Genomic DNA, 17,911 nt, shown 5'->3' on the forward strand with positions numbered 1-17,911 from the left:
ATCCTCCAAACAATCATTGCCTGAGAGCCTCTTTGTAATTCTGGCTGCTTTGCTCTGGCAAAGCTCACAGGGGCCTCTGAGTCTTCAGTTACCTCTTACATATATAAGCAAAACATATGCCACCCAAATACAGCTGAAGATTAAAAATGAAATAAATCAGGGGGTGGGCGGGTGGAAAGTTAAGAATTAGGACCGAGTCTTCTTAAATGTCTCTATTTGCTGTTGCTGCTGCCTGATTATCTGGACAAACAGCATTACCCTGGAGATCTGCTAATTCCTTCCCACACTACAGTTCTCCTGCCTTAGAGTTTTTATTTAATTTGGATTCTAGCCTGCCAGAATATTGACCCTTGGCTTACTTGTCGCATGCTTTGACATCAAACCAACTTTCTCTTAAAAACAAATGGGAAAAAAAAACCCCACCAAAATTATCTTTTAAAAATTATATAAGTAATGTATGAATATGGGCTTATAAATAATTTAAACAACATAAAATTATATAGAGCAAAAACTATAGCTGTTGCATATCCTCCTCCCCAATATTGTTTTCCTTGCCAGGAGTAATCACTGTGAACAGTGTAGTGTGTATCTTTCTACACTTTCACTATGAAAGTGATCTTTCTAGATTTTTCATTATGTTTTTATGTGAAAATGTATGAATATAGTGTTTAGTTTTCTTAAATAGAATTTATATCTTTTTTCAACAAATAGTGCTGGGAAAACTGGATGTATAATGCAAAATAGTTGGACCCTTTCCTTATACCATATGCAAAAATTAACCCCAAATCGATCAAAGACCTAAATGTAAGATTTAAATCTATAAAACTCTTAGGAGAAAACATAGGGGAAAATCTTCATGACATTGGATTTTGCAATGATATTTTGGATATGACAACAAAAGCACAGGCAACAAAAGAAAAAACAGATAAATTGAACTTCTTCAAGATTAAAAACCTCGTGCATCAAAGGACACTATGAAGAGAAGGAAAAGACACCCCCGTGGAATGGGAGGAAATATTACAAATCATATATCTGATAAGGGATTAATATCCAGAATATATAAAGAACTCCTAAATGAAACAACAAAACCCCCAAACAACCCAATTCAAAAACGGACAAAGGAATCAAGTAGATGTTTCTCCAAAGATACACAAATGGCCAATAAGCACGTGAAAAGATGCACAACACAACTAGTCATTAGTGCAGTGCAAATCAAAACCACAGTAAGATGCCACTTCACACCCATTAGAATGGCTATTATAAAAAAAAAAAAACAACTGTTGGTGAGGATGTAGAGAAAGTGGAATTCTTGTGCTTGCTAATGGGAATGTACAATGGTGTAGCTGCTGTTGAAAACATTGTGATGGTTCTTCAAAAAGTTAAATATAGAATTACTATATGATCTAGCAGCTCCACTTCTAGGTAACATACACAAAAGAACTGAAAACAGGGATTCAAACAGACAGTTTAACACCAATGTTCACAGCAGCATTATTCACAGCAGCCACAAGGTGGAAGCAACACAAATGTCCATCAATAAATGAACAGATAAGCAAAATGCGGTATATACATACAATGGAATATTATTCAGCCTTAACAGGGAATGAAGTTCTAATACACGGATGAACCTTAAAAACATTATGCTAAGTGAAATAAGCCAGATGCAAGAGGATAAATATTGTGTGATTCTACTTATATGATGTGCTTAGAAAAGGCACATTCATAGAGACAGAAGGCAGAATAGAGGCTACCGGGGGCTGAGGGGAGGAACAAGGGGGACTTTATTTAATAGAGTTTCTGTATGAGATGCTGAAAAAGTTCTGGAAATGGATACTGATGCTTGTTGCACAACATGTGAATGTACTTAATGTCACTGAACTTTACACTTAAAATGATTAAAATGGAAATTTTGTATTGTATATATTTTACTGTAATAAAAGAATAAAAAAATACACCTTGATAATTCAACAAATAGGTATTAGTAACATTTCAATTTCAGTAAGCAGATAGCTACTTCAATCCTTTAAAAATAATGTTTAAAATTTTATAGTGGAAATTTCATACATTCAAAAGTGAAGGGAATAGTATATTAAATTCCCACCCATCACCCAGCTTCAACAGTTATCAACACATGGTAAGTCTTATTTCTTCTATTCTCTCTCATTCACTTCTTTCCCCCCTGCCTCATGTTTTTTTGAAACAAATTCCAGAAGTCATAATATTTAAATTATGAATGTTTACGTATGAATCTCTATAAGGACTGTTTTCTGAGAAACATAACCACAATACCATTATCACACCTAAAATACTTTACAACAATTCCTTAATATTATCAAATATGCAGCCAGTGTTCAAATATCCCTGATAGTCTCATAATATTTTGTAACAGTTGGCTTGTTGAACTTGAGAATCTGTACAAGTTCTGCACATTGTTAGTTGCATGTCTTTTAAGTATCTTTTAACCTATAAATTCTCCCTCACTCTTCTTTCAGACTTAATAGTTGAAGAAACTCAATTGTTTTGTCATGTAGAGTTTTCCTGCATCCTGGATGTTGCCAATTTTATCCTCATAATGTCATTTAACATGTTCATCTGAACTCTGTATTTCCTATAAATTGGTAGATAGATCTAGAGGGTTGGTCAGCTTTTTTTTTCTTCTTCTTCTTAAAATCTCCTGTACAGGTGGTGTTGTGTATTTCCTGTGTGTACCATTTAGGAGGCACATAATGTCTGGTTGTCTTTTTTCTCATATTAAAGTTGATCAATGAGGTCAGCCTGATTCATCCATTATAAAGTTCCCTCTCAGCTTTTTACTTAATGATTTTAGTGGTCATTGATGATTATTTCTTAGATTTATTATTTCATTAGGATAGAAATATGGTGAAATTCCTCTTCTGTCATTTCTTCTTTATTTATTATCTAGAATTATTCTACAAAGAAGAACTTTCCCATGGCAACTGTTTTTTTGTTAACCTGTATTAGAGTTAGGACAGAAAAGGCAAGATAAATTGTTGATTCTTTCCATTTATTTACCAGTTTTCAGGATAATAAGTCATATATAATTTCAAACCATCAGGAAATGAGTACAGAATGATTTATCTTTAAGTAGGTGATATATCTTTAAGTAAATTTGGATGATTTTCTGTCTTTGAAAGAAGCCTGGACTAGATAATCTCTAAGATCCCTTTGAGCTCTTTTTTTTTTTGGTGAGAAAGATTAGCCCTGAGCTAACATCCATGCCAGTCTTCCTCCAGTTTGTATGTGGGACGCTGCCACAGCATGGCTTGATGAGCAGTGTATAGGTTTGTGCCCAGCATCTGAACCTATGAACCCTGGGCCACCAAAGCAGAGCATGTGCACCTAACCATTATGCCACTGGGCCAACCCCCATTAGAGCTCTTATAGCTCATAATTTTTCTTGCTCATGAAAAACATTTACGTTTAATTCTCAGTTTCAAAAAGAATTAGTTAATAAATTCTGATGTTCTTTAGAGTAGACATTCCTTTAACATATAGCATACTTTCTTTGCCAAATAATTTTCAATAGTTTTGTGGATTTGTCTCAAAGTACTGGATAGTTAGCTAATCTTTTTTTCAGGGACTGCTTCATTATCTTTTTAAATTTTTTAAGTATAAAAATTTTTAAGCCTATATTTTTAGACTTTAAATATTAAACAAAACACCTCACAAGAATAATTCAGAGAACTACTGTTTATCTTTTACCTTGATTCACCAATTGTTACCATTTTCTACACTTTTTTCATATTCTCTCTCTCTCGTTCTCTCTGTACACACACACACACACATATGTATGTATGTATGATACATAAACATCTGTCTTCTATCTATATAGCATCTATACACATATGCACACAGACATATTATACATATTTTTGTTTATTTTTTTCTAAACCATTTGAGAATAGGTTGCATGCATTCATACCTCAATATTTCTATGTGTATTTCCTAAGAACGAGAAAATTCTCTCTATACAAATATTGAATCATTATGTTGTACACCTGAAACTAATATAATGTTATATGTCAATTATACTTCAGTAAAAAGGATTCTCTTACATAATCACAGTACAGTTGTAAAATTCAGGAAATTTAACATTGATAAAATATTTTTATTCAGACTACAGTCTACATTCCAACTTCGTCAGTTGTCCCAATAAGGTCCTCTATAAATTTTTTTCACTCTAATATAAGATCCAGTCCAAAATCACATATTGCATTTAGTTGTTGTGTCTCTTAGTCTATTATAATCTAGAACATTTCCTTGGTTCTTCTTTGTCTCTCATGACATTGACATTTTTGAGGCAAACAAGTCAACCTCATTCTTTGTCACTGCTAGAATCATATACCTTACTCAGTTCTCGGTTGTAAGTAACAGAAATTGCCTATGGCTGAGTTAAGCAGAAACAGAATTTATTGAAAAGGTATTGAGTAGCTCCTAGAACTTCAATATATCTCAGTAAATGCATTTTATTTTGTGCATGTATCAAACAATATTGTTTTCAAACAAAAATGATAAATGATATTTATTAAGCATTTATATTCTGGGCACTATCCCTATTACATCACATATATTGTCTTATCCAAAACATAGCCCTATGAGGTAAATACTCTTCCAAATTCTCCTAAATCCCGTTTTAAAAATGAGACAATTGTGGATTAGGAAGGTTAAGTGAATTGCCCAAAGTTACACAACTAGTAAGGGGCTGAGAGTTCAAAGTCAAGTTTTGTCTGACACTAAAGTCTATCCTTTTTCTAGTCCACACTTCTATATGGCAGCATAACTTGAAAACTTTCCTGTAAGATATTTGCTAGAAAATAAATGATCTGTGATAACCTGAAACACTAAGTATTGTTTCAGTTGACATTATAGAATAAGAGACGTATGCTGAAAAAATACACTCTTTCTTAGCTCTTTTTCATTTTGAAAAACACTTCACAGACATGACCTAATGCTGGAGGAGCTGGCCAGAAAATCCTCAGCATGCACATCAAAATGTACCCACTTGGGGGCACCCACAATGCAGCTTTTCTGCCTGTTCTGCCCAGAAGCTTCAAGCCCGGCAGAGCTGGAGTTGAGCCAGCTGAGTTCAGTCAGCTCTACAGGACTCAGCCAGCCAGATCTGATGTCTCAAGGAACAGCCTCCTGTATCGCCAAGTTTGGGAAATATCTTACTTAGTATGTTGCTCACACAATAAACCAATTTGTGCTATTTAAAACATTAATAATTAGTGCATTTCCTACAGGCCAAATTATATTATTAGGATTTAATGACCAAGAACTAAAAATAATTTGCTGATTACAAGTGATATATTTGTCCAAAGGAGTTTTTGGATTAAATTAGGAACATCATAACCAGCATGGGTAAAAATGTGCCATAAAATCAAGCTATGCGTTTTGAATTGCCTCAGTCACCTGAGGCAAGCTCTCTGCTATGGGTGTATATATGTTGGTGGTCCCTAGAGCAAGGAAGTCTTCTCCAGGTACTGCTGCTGATGTAACCTCTAAGTCAGTCATTTGGTTTTCAGCTACATCAGATAGTAGAGAGGCTCCTGAAATATACTGATGTCAAAGATGTCATTGACCCAGATGTAGTTGCTGTGGCTCTGTCTAGAAAGGGGTTATTATTCTAGAGCATAAGGAAAGAAGATATGGAAAATGAGGTTGTACTGGACGTAACTATCACAGTGTATTTTATACCTACCATCTCTGCTAAAGAGGCAGGTGAAGGTGGCCATGTATTGTACCACATAAATCCGCCTTTCATATGGCTGATTGCACTAGAGGGAGCCAAAATATAGACTGGAGAGCAGCTTATGGGGTGGACTGGCTTAAAAAGCTCTACTTAAAGAAGGACAACCAGAGGCTGGCGCCATGGTCGAGTGGTTAAGTTTGCACACTCCACTTTGGTGGCCCAGGGTTTCACTGGTTTGGATCCTGGGTGCAGACCCAGCACCGCTCATCAAGCCATGCTGAGGTGGCATCCCACATAGCACAACCAGAATGACCTACAACTAGAATGTACAACTATGTGCTGGGGGCTTTGGGGAGGAGAAGAAGAAGAAGAAGGAGAAGGAGAAGGAGGAGGAGGAGGAGGAGGAGGGGGGGAGGGGGAGGGGAGGGGGGAGGGGGAGGGGGAGGGGAAGGGGAAGGGGAAGAGGAAGAGGAAGAGGAAGAAGAAGAAGAAGAAACAATTGGCAACAGAAGTTAGCTCAGGTGCCAATCTTTAAAAAAAAAAAAAAGAGGGACAACCAGATCAATCATATGCACACTCATGGGAACCTGATTTGGGAAACAGAATATGAGGTGGGTGACAGCAGGAACTGATATGAAAGGATGCATAGAGGGGGTATTATGTATATTACAGGCCAAGATGAAAGCTGGGTTGCAAGGAAGCTAAACTGTGAAGAAGGTGAGCAGTAATTCAGCAGAAGCTATGAGAGGGAAAAAAGATAGAGAAGAGGGTGCCAGTCTTCAGCAGAGAAGTAGCAAGAAGACATGTGAGAAGAAGCAGAGACAGGGAGAGGCTGAGATGTGTTAGTGAGGGAGCACTTGAGAGAAGAGTCACAGCTCTTGCTCCTGAGGGTCCTTGTGTACAGTTGTAGCTTCTGTTCCAGTCTGGTCCCTGTTCATTGATTGCCATGTGCTCCTGGCTCCATCCTGAGTCTTACAATAAACAGCCATTACTTGTAGAAACTTGAGTGAATATCTGTTCCCCTCCAACCAAAGTAACTAATTAGAATTGGAGTAATATGAGAGAATAATATTACTGCTTACTTTTTCCAGAGTCTTTTTGAAAAAATTGTGGTAAAATATAGCTAACATAAAATTTACCACTTTAACCATTTTTAAGTGTACAGTTCGGGGACATTAAGTCATTCACATTCTTGTGCAACTATCACCAGTATCCATCTCAATTTTATCATCACCATTAGAACTTTATCATCATCTCAAACTCTGTACCCATTAAACTATAACTCCCCACATCCCCTCTCTGCAGTCCCTGGCAACCACTATGTCTCTGTGAATTTGTGCAGAGTCCTTTCTGAATGAATACTATTGGTATTAAGTGGTTAAGATATTATTTATACAGCAAACCTGTGAGCGACAAAGCCACTGCCTAGAGTTTTGTGGGAGCTGGAGTTATCCCAAATAGCCTGGAAAGTGTAGACTATTTATTGTGTGCAATCAACTGCAGAAGGAATACAAACCAGACAGGAAACCAAACCTGAATGGGAGGCCCCAAGGGAGTCTGAGATGTTGAGCTATGGGCTTTTGCCATGTTCTAGCAAAGGGGTTGCTGTGTTCAGAGGAACACTTTCTTGATGTGTGAAGTAATATGACCCTATCTGTGGGGAGGAAAGACTAAGATCTGGGAAGAAAGGAAGCCAAGGAAATTGTGGGTTAAGGTCTGCCATCTTTATATGACTAGAATAGAATTATTATAGCAATTTGACTCCTGAAGCCAGTACTTTGGAAACATCTTTCTAAGAGGCTTCAAGGTGTCATAGAATATATAATTTGCCAGTGGTCATCCTGGACCCTCACCACTGAGGAGATAAGAGTAAACTTAGCTTTATGGGGCAAGGGTTTGGGGGAATGACCTGACCAGTGTCCAAGGAAGTTGGAACAGAAGTCCAAACACAAAATCCAAATTAAAGTATCAGATAAGGTGAGCTGGGATCCTACAGCAAGATTCTCTGAGCAGTAGCTGTGCTGGTGATACTTACTCAGCGGGTGACATCATTTTGATTGAGATGAAAACAGGATACCAGACAGCATATGGGGATCAGGGACATGGTCCAGACCCTGGGAAAAATAGATTGACCAGGACTAAGTGGATTAATAGAGTCCCAGCCAAGAAACACATTCAAGGCAGGGCTAGACCATTGAATAAACCAGGACTGGTGTCAAAAGCCCACTCCTACCAATTGAATTTCTGTGATAGAGATTCATGTAGAAGGCTACTATTCCTCCCTTCCAGGTAAGACTGATGAAAAGAAAGAGAAGCACCACTTAAACATAGTCAGGTTTTGGTTCTCTTTAGCATGTTAGTGGGGTGAGACTGAGCCAGAAGGTTGAACATGTTAGCTGCCTACTTCCGGTCTTGAACATGCAAGAACAGACAGTGTGACAACCAGTGTCTTGCTGTAGAGTCTGGAGAAGTTCCATGGCCTTATTGACCAATCGTCTCTTTCAGACCATTCCAAGTAAGGCTAAGAGGGCACTGTCTTGAAAACATGTAACTTCCCTACTTCAGAGACCGTCAACAAACTCTGGACATGGAACTACTGTGTTTGATCCGGGCATTCTTGCTGAAAGCTGACCTGGGAGGTGAAGTTGTGGCACTGACCACTGGAATTCCATGTTATTCAACATACTTTGCCCATCCCTTTATGTGCCACTCAGATCCTCCTTTAATGGATCTTATTAACCCAGCTGTTAGGAGTGTTGTCAGCAGACAGCCTTCAGCTGTCAGCCCCATCAGGAATTACTTAACCAAGCAGAATGGCCTTACCCAAAGACATACCCTTTCCAGGACAGCCTGTATCCAATGATTGATCGATGAGGAAAACAAAGACAATGACATCTCAGCCCGACCTGAGACAACGTTGAAGGGTCATTCTAGTTCCACCACTTCCCATAGAGTCAGCTGAGGCAGCTTGATTTCTCCCTCTGCCCAATTTTGTTTCTGTCCCTGCTGTGGTCAATGTTTGTGTCTCCCCAAAATTTATGTGTTGAAATCCTAACCTCCAAAGGTCATAGTATTAGTAGTTGGGGCTTTTGGGAGGTGACTAGGTCATGAGGGTGGAGCCCTCATTAATAGGATTAATGCTTTTATGAGAGACCCTAGAGAGCTCCCTAGCCCCTTCTGCCATGTGATGACACAGCAGGAAGGTGCCAGCTATGAACCAGGAGGAAGGTCCTCACCAGAAAATGTGACCCTGCTGGTGCCTTGAGCTTGGACTTCCCACCTCCGGAACTGTGAGAAGTAAATTTCTTTTGTTTATAAGCTACCCAGTTGATGGCGTTTGTTATTGCCCTTCCTTCCACAGGTGTTCATCTCAAGGGTATTCCTTTATAAATATCCTTGCCGTGGGCCTCAGTTTATACTTTGGTGTTCATTCTTAGTTCTTGCTCTCAAGTCCCAGTTCTGGTGACCTGTCATGCCCCAGTCATCACACTGAAGCCTGGTCCTATTCTGACCTTGTTTTCAATGTGGGTGCTATTGCCATTTTGGTTTCCATTGATTTGAGGAAATTTAGCAACAGTGGCTAAACTCCAGTAGCATTGCTTAGCCGTGTACAGCCAGAAATGTTGCCAAACACCCCCTTGCTTGTTGCTCCACAAGCAGGTCAGTACGCCTTCCTAGGGCCCAGCAGCTTTGTCCTGAGCTCAGCCTGGAACCTCGTTGTCTGAGGGCAAAGCATGCCTTACCGTTTCCATGGACTCTGCTGTGCCCAGTTCTGTTCATCTATTAGAATGGGTGAATGGCCATTCCTGCAGTAGGTCCGTCTATCAGAACCAGGGGAGACTAAGACAAGGGAAATGAGGTTGAGGGCCTGCCATTGTGTAACAGGTCCACACAATGTCATCATTAGATATAACCTCTGTTAATAAGAATAGAGACCACTTCATCACGGCTTGCTATGTGCTTCCATACATTAGTTCATTTAATTTTCGTAACAATTCTATGGGATAGGCACTATTATTTCTCCATTTTATAGGTTGGGAAATTGAGGTACACTGTTAAATTACTTGCCCAAGGTCACACAGCTGGTAGGTGACAGAACTGAGATTCCAGCACAGGAAGCTAAGTCCAGTTACTTCTCACCTCACATTGTTTCTTCTCAGTGTTAAGTTGAATCTCAGTGGAGTCGATAGAAGTACAAAGGGCCATCATCCTCATCTTACAATAGGTTAGTTGCTAAAAATTGAAGGGAAACCAAATATTTGTTTGTCATCTCATTTTCTATAGAATTATGTTAAGATTTCATCCATGAGCCTGAGTTTTCATCAATTCAGAGCTTCTCAACGTGAATTTGGTGTGTGTGAGATCCTGATCTCTTGCACTCAGGGTGGCCAGGGAGTCAGCAACCTCTCGCATTCACTCGATTGGGACGTTCAAATATCATCATGTTTACATGTGCCCTGATGAAATGGTGGTGAAAGAGCAGCAATGAACAGATATTTCAAATTTTCTTGCTCTTGCCTTCTTAGTCAAATACTTACATTAATACTAAATATGCTGGGTAAGTTTGAGGCTGAAAGCTTTTTTTTTTTTGCTTTTTATGATCTCGATTTAGACTGTTTGAAGTTAAATTTTCTGATATCAGATCTCTTCCTGGCTGGGAAGAAGGTGAAGTTTCAGTATTTGAGAGACAGAGAGGAGTGAGATACCACTAGATAGAGTTTCGGGATGTTACATTAGAAGATGTCAAGATGTCATTGAGATTAACAGAACACCCTGAAATCAGGAGCAAATAAACATGGCGCTCTGAGAGAGGGTGATCTTGAAGCTAAGTGACTCAGAGCACACAGGGCTTTGCCAAAAGCCACGGATTACATAAACTTTATCTTATCTAAGGGCTTAAAAAAGTGATTGACCAATCAAAGAATTATTGAAGCAAAGATCTATACAAATGTTCTTTCAGTAAAGACATCTGCATTTGTGAAGGTCTGAAGTATTTCTTCTCAAAGCTTGGGGGAGCTATTCTGAGTGGTTAGTGTTTCTCCAACTTTGCTGCACATTAGAGTCATCTGGGAGATTTTAAAACTCTTGTGGCCCAGGCTGCACCCTATGCCAATTAAGTCAGAATCTCTGGGCCTGAGACATAGCCATCAGTATGAAAAAAAAATTTCTTACGTAATTCAAACACTTGAGAATGTGGCTTAGAGTAGTGTTTCTCAAACTTGAGCTGTATTAGAATCACCTGCAGGGCTTGTTAAAGCACAGATGGCTGCATCCCACCCCCAGAGTTTCTGATTCAATAGGTCTGGGGTGGGGCCTGAGAATTTTCATTTCTAGCATTCTCCCAAATAGCGCCAACACTGCTGGTCCACCAAACCACACTCTGAGAACTAGTGGTTTGGAGAATTATTTACATATTCATTAATGCCATTTGAAGACATGTAAGTCATAAATTTTTTGCTGGGTAGCTTAAGTAGATGCAACATCCTTGGAAAGGAATCTAACCACAGTTGTGAGATTACTGCACACACTGGTTCTTTGGCAGGGTTACATTCATGCCCATCTGTTGGGCTGGCAGCATGCCCACGGAGAACGTGCTCTGCCAATTTCAGCAGGGCATAGGTGCGAACCAACCACGGTTGTGGAGGGGCAGCTTTCATCACGCAGCAAGCGCTATTTCTTAGGCCAGGTAATCCTGCTGTTTGCAAACAGCTCCAGTCTGAGGCCACATGCTTTCTTACATCTGTAGATGCTTGAGGACATGATTAAAAAATAAATAATCAACAAATGGTTGATTACATTTCTCCCTCAATCTGCCCTAGCATTGTAATTGGGCATGTAGAGAAACACTCTCTCTTCAGTGAGCTGGAACCATTCCTAAGGACTCTACCTATGGAATGCTTTAAAACTCTCTGCACTTACTCGCTTGTAGATGTCATTACTGGTTTTTTTTGCTTTCTTTATATTTATTTATTTAAGTTTTTCTTTATTTAAATTTTAAAACATTTCTCTGTATGTTGTTGCTTTATTTTAGTTTAGGCTTTCACTTTGTTTCTGAGCTAGGTATTTTTTTCCTTTTTATAACCAGTTTTCTGAAGTCTCTGATTTGACTTTTAAAATATGGAGAGTCCTATTATAAAGTTAGACTGGGAGTGGGAGAGTTTCTGCTACAGAATTCCAATTATGTTATAAATCAATTATATTGATTATGAATCAAAGTATATACATTATTTTATTTGTTCCACAATCAAACCCGGGTTACGAGATCTTGAAACATTTTTAGATTAAAACATTAGTTTTTAGATTAAAAATTCTTTGAGCTATTTCAAACACATAAGTAAAAAGTAAAATAATAAAGAAAGAAATCCACTGATTTGTAAGAAACAAACCCATTGATTTACAAGACCTGTAAAATATTATTTTCTTTTAAGAAAGCATACTGATTATGCTGGGGTTATACAAGGGAATTTGTATATGGAAGAATGGATGGGCAAGGAAAAATGAAAAGAGACAGCTTTCTTCCTCTACTATGGTTGGATTTTATATTGTGCTAAATGGGCTTGAAAGAGGAGTCAGAGGTTTGAAGCATTATGTACCCCAAATTCCAGGGAAAGGAACCTCTAGCTGTAGGATCTAGAGCAGGACCGAATAATGAATTGCGATATGGAAAATCACTTTTATCAATTGTCCCACTTGGTTGGATAAGGAAAGTCATAGTTAAAAGTGGATTTAGAAACATAGAGAATCAGCTAACATTCCTTATTAGCCTCTAAAACCCTTGAAAGTGTCTAGAAGTCTCCTTCAGAATTTCCACAGAAGTCTGTATTGAACATCTCTCTAACTTCTGTATACAAGTACTTTCTCTTGAAGGCAAGTTTTGAAGTTAGATTAAGGAAAAAAATGTTTTATAATTAAATGTAATTTTCTTTATTAGTAATAATTATTTTTCAAGAAAAAGTGTTTATTCCTTTTTATTTTCAAGATTGGATTTGTGGCTGTACTCAAATAGGATTTGGGGAATGAGGCTATGACTCATCTAGCATATACATCATTCCTTAGAAAATGTGACGAAGGGGCTGGCCTGGTGGCGCAGTGGTTAAGTTCGCACACTATGTTTTGGTGGCCCAGGGTTCGCCGGCCCAGATCCCGGACATAGACCTATGCACTGCTTATCAAGCCATGCTGTGGCAGGCATCCCACATATAAAGTAGAGGAAGATGGGCACAGATGTTAGCTCAGGGCCAATCTTAGTAAAAAGAGGAGGATTGGTATCAGATGTTAGCTCAGGGCTAATCTTCCTCAAAAAAAGAAGAAAATGTGATGCAAGAGTGGATCACAAATCTTAGAAATGGACAAAGAGCTTGGGAAGGCAACTTATTTTCTAAGTAGGAGGACAGTTTCTTTGGGGTATGGCAGAAGTGCAGGTCAGCCCTCACGGCTTTGAATTTCACTGCTTGAGATTCAAATTCCAGGAGGCAAGAACCTAATTGGCCCAGTTTGTGTCACAGTCCCTACCCGTCTTGATCTCATTGGCAGATTAGGTTGGGGTCACCTTGTTTGACAATTTCACCAGAAATACTTTTTTCAAAAGAAGGTGAAACAGATGCCTGAGAGATAGAAATGGCAGATGTCAATTATACTCCAGGAAAGAAAAATAAAAGAGGTGTTTGGATGCAACTTACGGATCAAAAATCAAACTTGGTCAGAGGTCATGAGAAAACAATTGAAGAAAATCACGTGTGGATTATCCTCAAGTAGCACGGAATTTGACTTCCTTTTGCAATTAACATGTCGACCTCTACTTCCTTCTTGAAATGGGCTTTCTGCTCCCCAGACCTATGGGAGTTTTTCTGTTCTAACCTCCTTTTCTCAGTGCCCAACCCTGGCCCCTTGTCCTCTGCCCTCTCCTTAAATGCTCATGTTCTCCTACTTTCCCTCCTTGGCCCTGTTCTCTTTTCACTCAGCTCATCTCTCTGAAGAGTCTCATTCATATCTCAAGTTTTTTTGGTCCATTATATGCCAATAAACTAATAAGACAACTTAGCACAAACTTCTTTCCTGAGCTTGTGACCCATATACTCAAGAGCAAACTGAGCCATAGTCCCCACCCATCCCCACACAAACTTTTTTCTTATCATTTTTCCTTGTCTCAGCAATGGTCCCAGCATGTATTTAGTCACTCAAATCTAGAGCATGAGTCATTCTAGACTTCCTCCTTATAGCTAATTAATTCTCATCTTTGGTGATATTCCTTCCTAAATATATTTTTGGTTTCCTCATTCTTCTCCATATCACAATCTCCAGTCAGGAACCTGTCATCTCTTGTCTAAATAATTTTCAGTAGGCTCTTAACTGGCCTTCCCTTCTCCATGTCATCCTCTCTAATCCACTCTCTGTACTTCTGGAGTGATCCTTCCATAACTTACATTAAAATGCTTAAATCTTGATTAAAACCCTTCAAAAATTCTTCATGACCTTTGAGATTGGTAGTCCGTTCTTCTGCCTTAATAAATTTAAGAGGATTGAAATCATATAAGATAGGTTCTCAAATATCTATGGAATTAAATTAAAAATCAACAATTGAAGGAAATTTAGGAAATTCACAAATATACGGAAATTAAATTATACACTCCTAAATAACCAAAGGGTCAAAGAAGAAATCACAAAGAAAATTAAAAAATAGTTGAGATGAATGAGAATGAAAGCACAAATACAAAATGTATGGGATACAGCTAATATGGTGCTTAGTGGGAAATTAATAGCTGTAAATGCCTGTATTAAAGAAGAAGAAAGATCTCAATAAATAACCTAAATTCACACTTTAAGACACTGAAAAGAAGAAACTAAACTCAAAGCAAGGAGAAGGAAAGAAACAATAAAGATTAGGGCAAAAATAAATGAAATAGAGAATGGAAAAACAATAGAGGAAAGCAATGAATTGCAAAGTTCGTTCTTTGAAATGATCAACAAAATTGATAATCTTTTAGCTAAACTAATCATGAAGAAAAGGAAAAAGGAGAAGACTCAGCTTACTAAAATCAGGGATGAAAGAGGGAATGTAACTACTGACTTAAAAAATCAAAAGGATCGTAAGGAAATACCATGAACAATCATATACCAACAAAATATATAACCTAAGTGAAATGCACAAATTCCAAGAAAGAGACAAACTATTAAAACAGACTCAAGGAGAAATAGAAAACCTGAATAGACTTATAACAAGTAGAGAGACTGAATCAGTAATCAAAAAAAACTTCCTACAAAGAAAAGCCAAGGACCGGATGGTTTCACTGATGAATTCTGTCAAATATTTAAAGAAGAATTAGCACCAATCCTTTACCAACTCTTCCAAAAAACAGAAGTGGAGAGGATACTTCCTAACTCATTCTATAAGGCCAGTATTACCCACGTGCCGAAACCAGACAAAGACATCACAAGAAAACTATTGCCCAATAACTCTTACGGATATAGATGCAAAATTCCTCAACAAAAAACTAGCCAACTCAATCCAACAACATATAAAAGGAATTAAATAGGATTCATCTCAGGAATGCAGGGTTGGTTTAACATATAAAAATCAATAAATATAATACACAATATTAATAGAATAAAGGACAAAAACCACACGATTATCTCAATAGTCATAGAAAAAGCATTTGACAAATTCTAACAACTTTTCGTGACAAAAACACTCAAGAAACTAGGAATAGAAGGAAACTTCTTCAATCTGGTAAAAGGGATCTAAGAAAAACCCACAACTACATCATAGTTAGTGATGAAAGACTGAATGTTTTCCTCCTAAGATCAGAAATAAGACAAAGATGTCTGCTCTCATCCCTTCTATTTAACATTGTACTAGAGGTTCTAGCTAAGGCAGTTAGGCAAGACAAGGAAATGAGAGCCATCCAGACGGGAAAGGAAGAAGTAAAAGTATCTCAATTTGTACGTGATGTGATCTTGTATATAAAAAATCCTATGGGATCCACTAAAAAGTTATTAGAACTAATGAATGAATTCAACAAGTTACAAGGTACAAGATCAATATACAAAATCAGTTTTATTTCATGCCCTAACAATGAACATTCTGAAAATGAAGTTAAGAAAACAATTTCATTTATAATGGCATCAAATATAGAATAGTAAAAATAAATTTAACAAAAGAAATGTCAGATTTGCACAATGAAAACCACAAAACATTGTTGAAAGAAATTAAAGCCTATTTAAATAAATAGAAAGACATCCACGCTCATGGATTGGAAGACTTACTATTGTTAAGATGGCAATACTCCCCAAATTGATGTCCAGATTCAACACAATCCGTGTAAAAATTCCAGCGAACTTTTTGCAGTAATTGACAATCTGATCCTAAAATTCATATGAAAATGCAAGAGATTCAGAACAACCAAAGCAATTTTAAAAAATAGGAATAAAGTTGGAAGTTTCACACTTCCCAGTTTCAAATCTACAGTAATCAAGACATTATAGTGCCAACATAATGATAGACATATAGATCAGTGGAATAGAAGTGAGAATTCAGAAAGAAATTTGTCAGTTATGGTCAGTTCATGTTTTGGCAAGGGTGACCACACAATTCAATGGGGAAAGAATATTATTGTTGACAAATGGTGCTGGGACAACTGGGTATTCACATGCAAAAAAATAAATTTGGATCCATATCTCACACCATACACAAAATTTAACTCAAAATAGATAAAAAACCTAGATAGAAGAGAGAAAACTATAAAACTCTTAGGAAAAAAAACATAGGCATATATCTTTGTGACTTTAAATTAGTAAAGAGTTTCTTAGATATTACACCAAAGCCCAAGTAACGAGAGAAAAAAGAAGTAAATTAGGGGCTGGCTCCGTGGCCGAGTGGTTAAGTTCCCAGGCTCCTCTGCGGTGGCCCAGGGTTCGGATCCTGGGCGCGGACATGGCACTGCTCGTCAGGCCACGTTGAGGTGGCGTCCCACATCCCACAACTAGAAGGACATGCAGCTAAGATATACAACTGTGTACAGGGCAGGGTTGGGGAGATAAAGCAGAAAAAAAAAAAAAAGATTGGCAACAGTTGTTAGCCCAGGTGCCAATCCTTAAAAGAAAAAAAAAAAAAGGAAGATTGGCAACAGTTGTTAGCCCAGGCGCCAATCTTTAAAAAAACAAACAAAAAAAGAAGTAAATTGGACTTCATCAAAATTAAAACCTTTTCTGTTTTGAAGGGCACTATCAAAAACTGAAAAGACAGCCCACAGAATGGAAGAACGTTTGCAAATCATAGATCTGATAAGGGTCGAGAATATAACAAGAACTCATAACTCAAGAACAAAAAGACAAATAGCACAATTAAAAATTGGCGAAGGTTTGGAATAGACATTGCTGCAAAGAAGATATACAAATGGCCAATAAGCACATGAAACGATGCTAAGCATCATTAGCCGTTAGGGAAATGAGAATCAAAACCACAGTGGGATACCACTTGTTGTAGGTTGAATTGTGTCACCCAAAAAGATATGTTGAAGTCCTAACTCTGACACCTGTGAATATGGTCGTATTTGGACATAGTGTCTTTGCAGATGTAGTCAAGACGAGGTCATACAGGATTAGGGTGGCTTCTAATCCAATATGGTTGAAGAAGAGATACAGGGGAGAATTCCACCTGATAACAGAATAAGAGGTTGAAATGATGCATCTACAAGCTAAGGAATGTTAAAGATTGCTGGCAACACAAGAAACCAGGAAAGGTATGGAACAGATTTTCTCTTAGAGCCTTTAGAGAGAGCATGACCTTGCCGATACTTTGATTTCAGACTTCTAGCCCAAAACTATGAAAGAATAAATTTCTGTCGTTTTAAGTTACCAAGTTTGTGGTAATTTGAACCCTCAAATATTGCTGGTGGGAACATAAAATGGTGCAGCCACTTTGGAAGACAGTTTGACAGTTCCTCAAAAAGTAAACATAAGGTTACCATCTAACCCAGAAATTCCACTTCTAAGTATATATTCAAGAGAAATGAAAACATATCCACATAAAAACTTGTACATGAATGTTTATAGCAGCATTCTTAATAATAGCCAAAAAGTGGGAACAACCCAAATGTCCATGCACTGATGACTGGATCAACAAAAGGTGATGTATCCATACAATGGAATATCACTTGGCAATGAAAAGGAACGAAGTACTGACCCATGCTACAAAATGGA

The sequence above is a fragment of the Equus caballus genome, chromosome 18 (assembly GCF_041296265.1).
Source record: "Equus caballus isolate H_3958 breed thoroughbred chromosome 18, TB-T2T, whole genome shotgun sequence".
NCBI classification, from domain to species: Eukaryota; Metazoa; Chordata; class Mammalia; order Perissodactyla; family Equidae; genus Equus; species Equus caballus.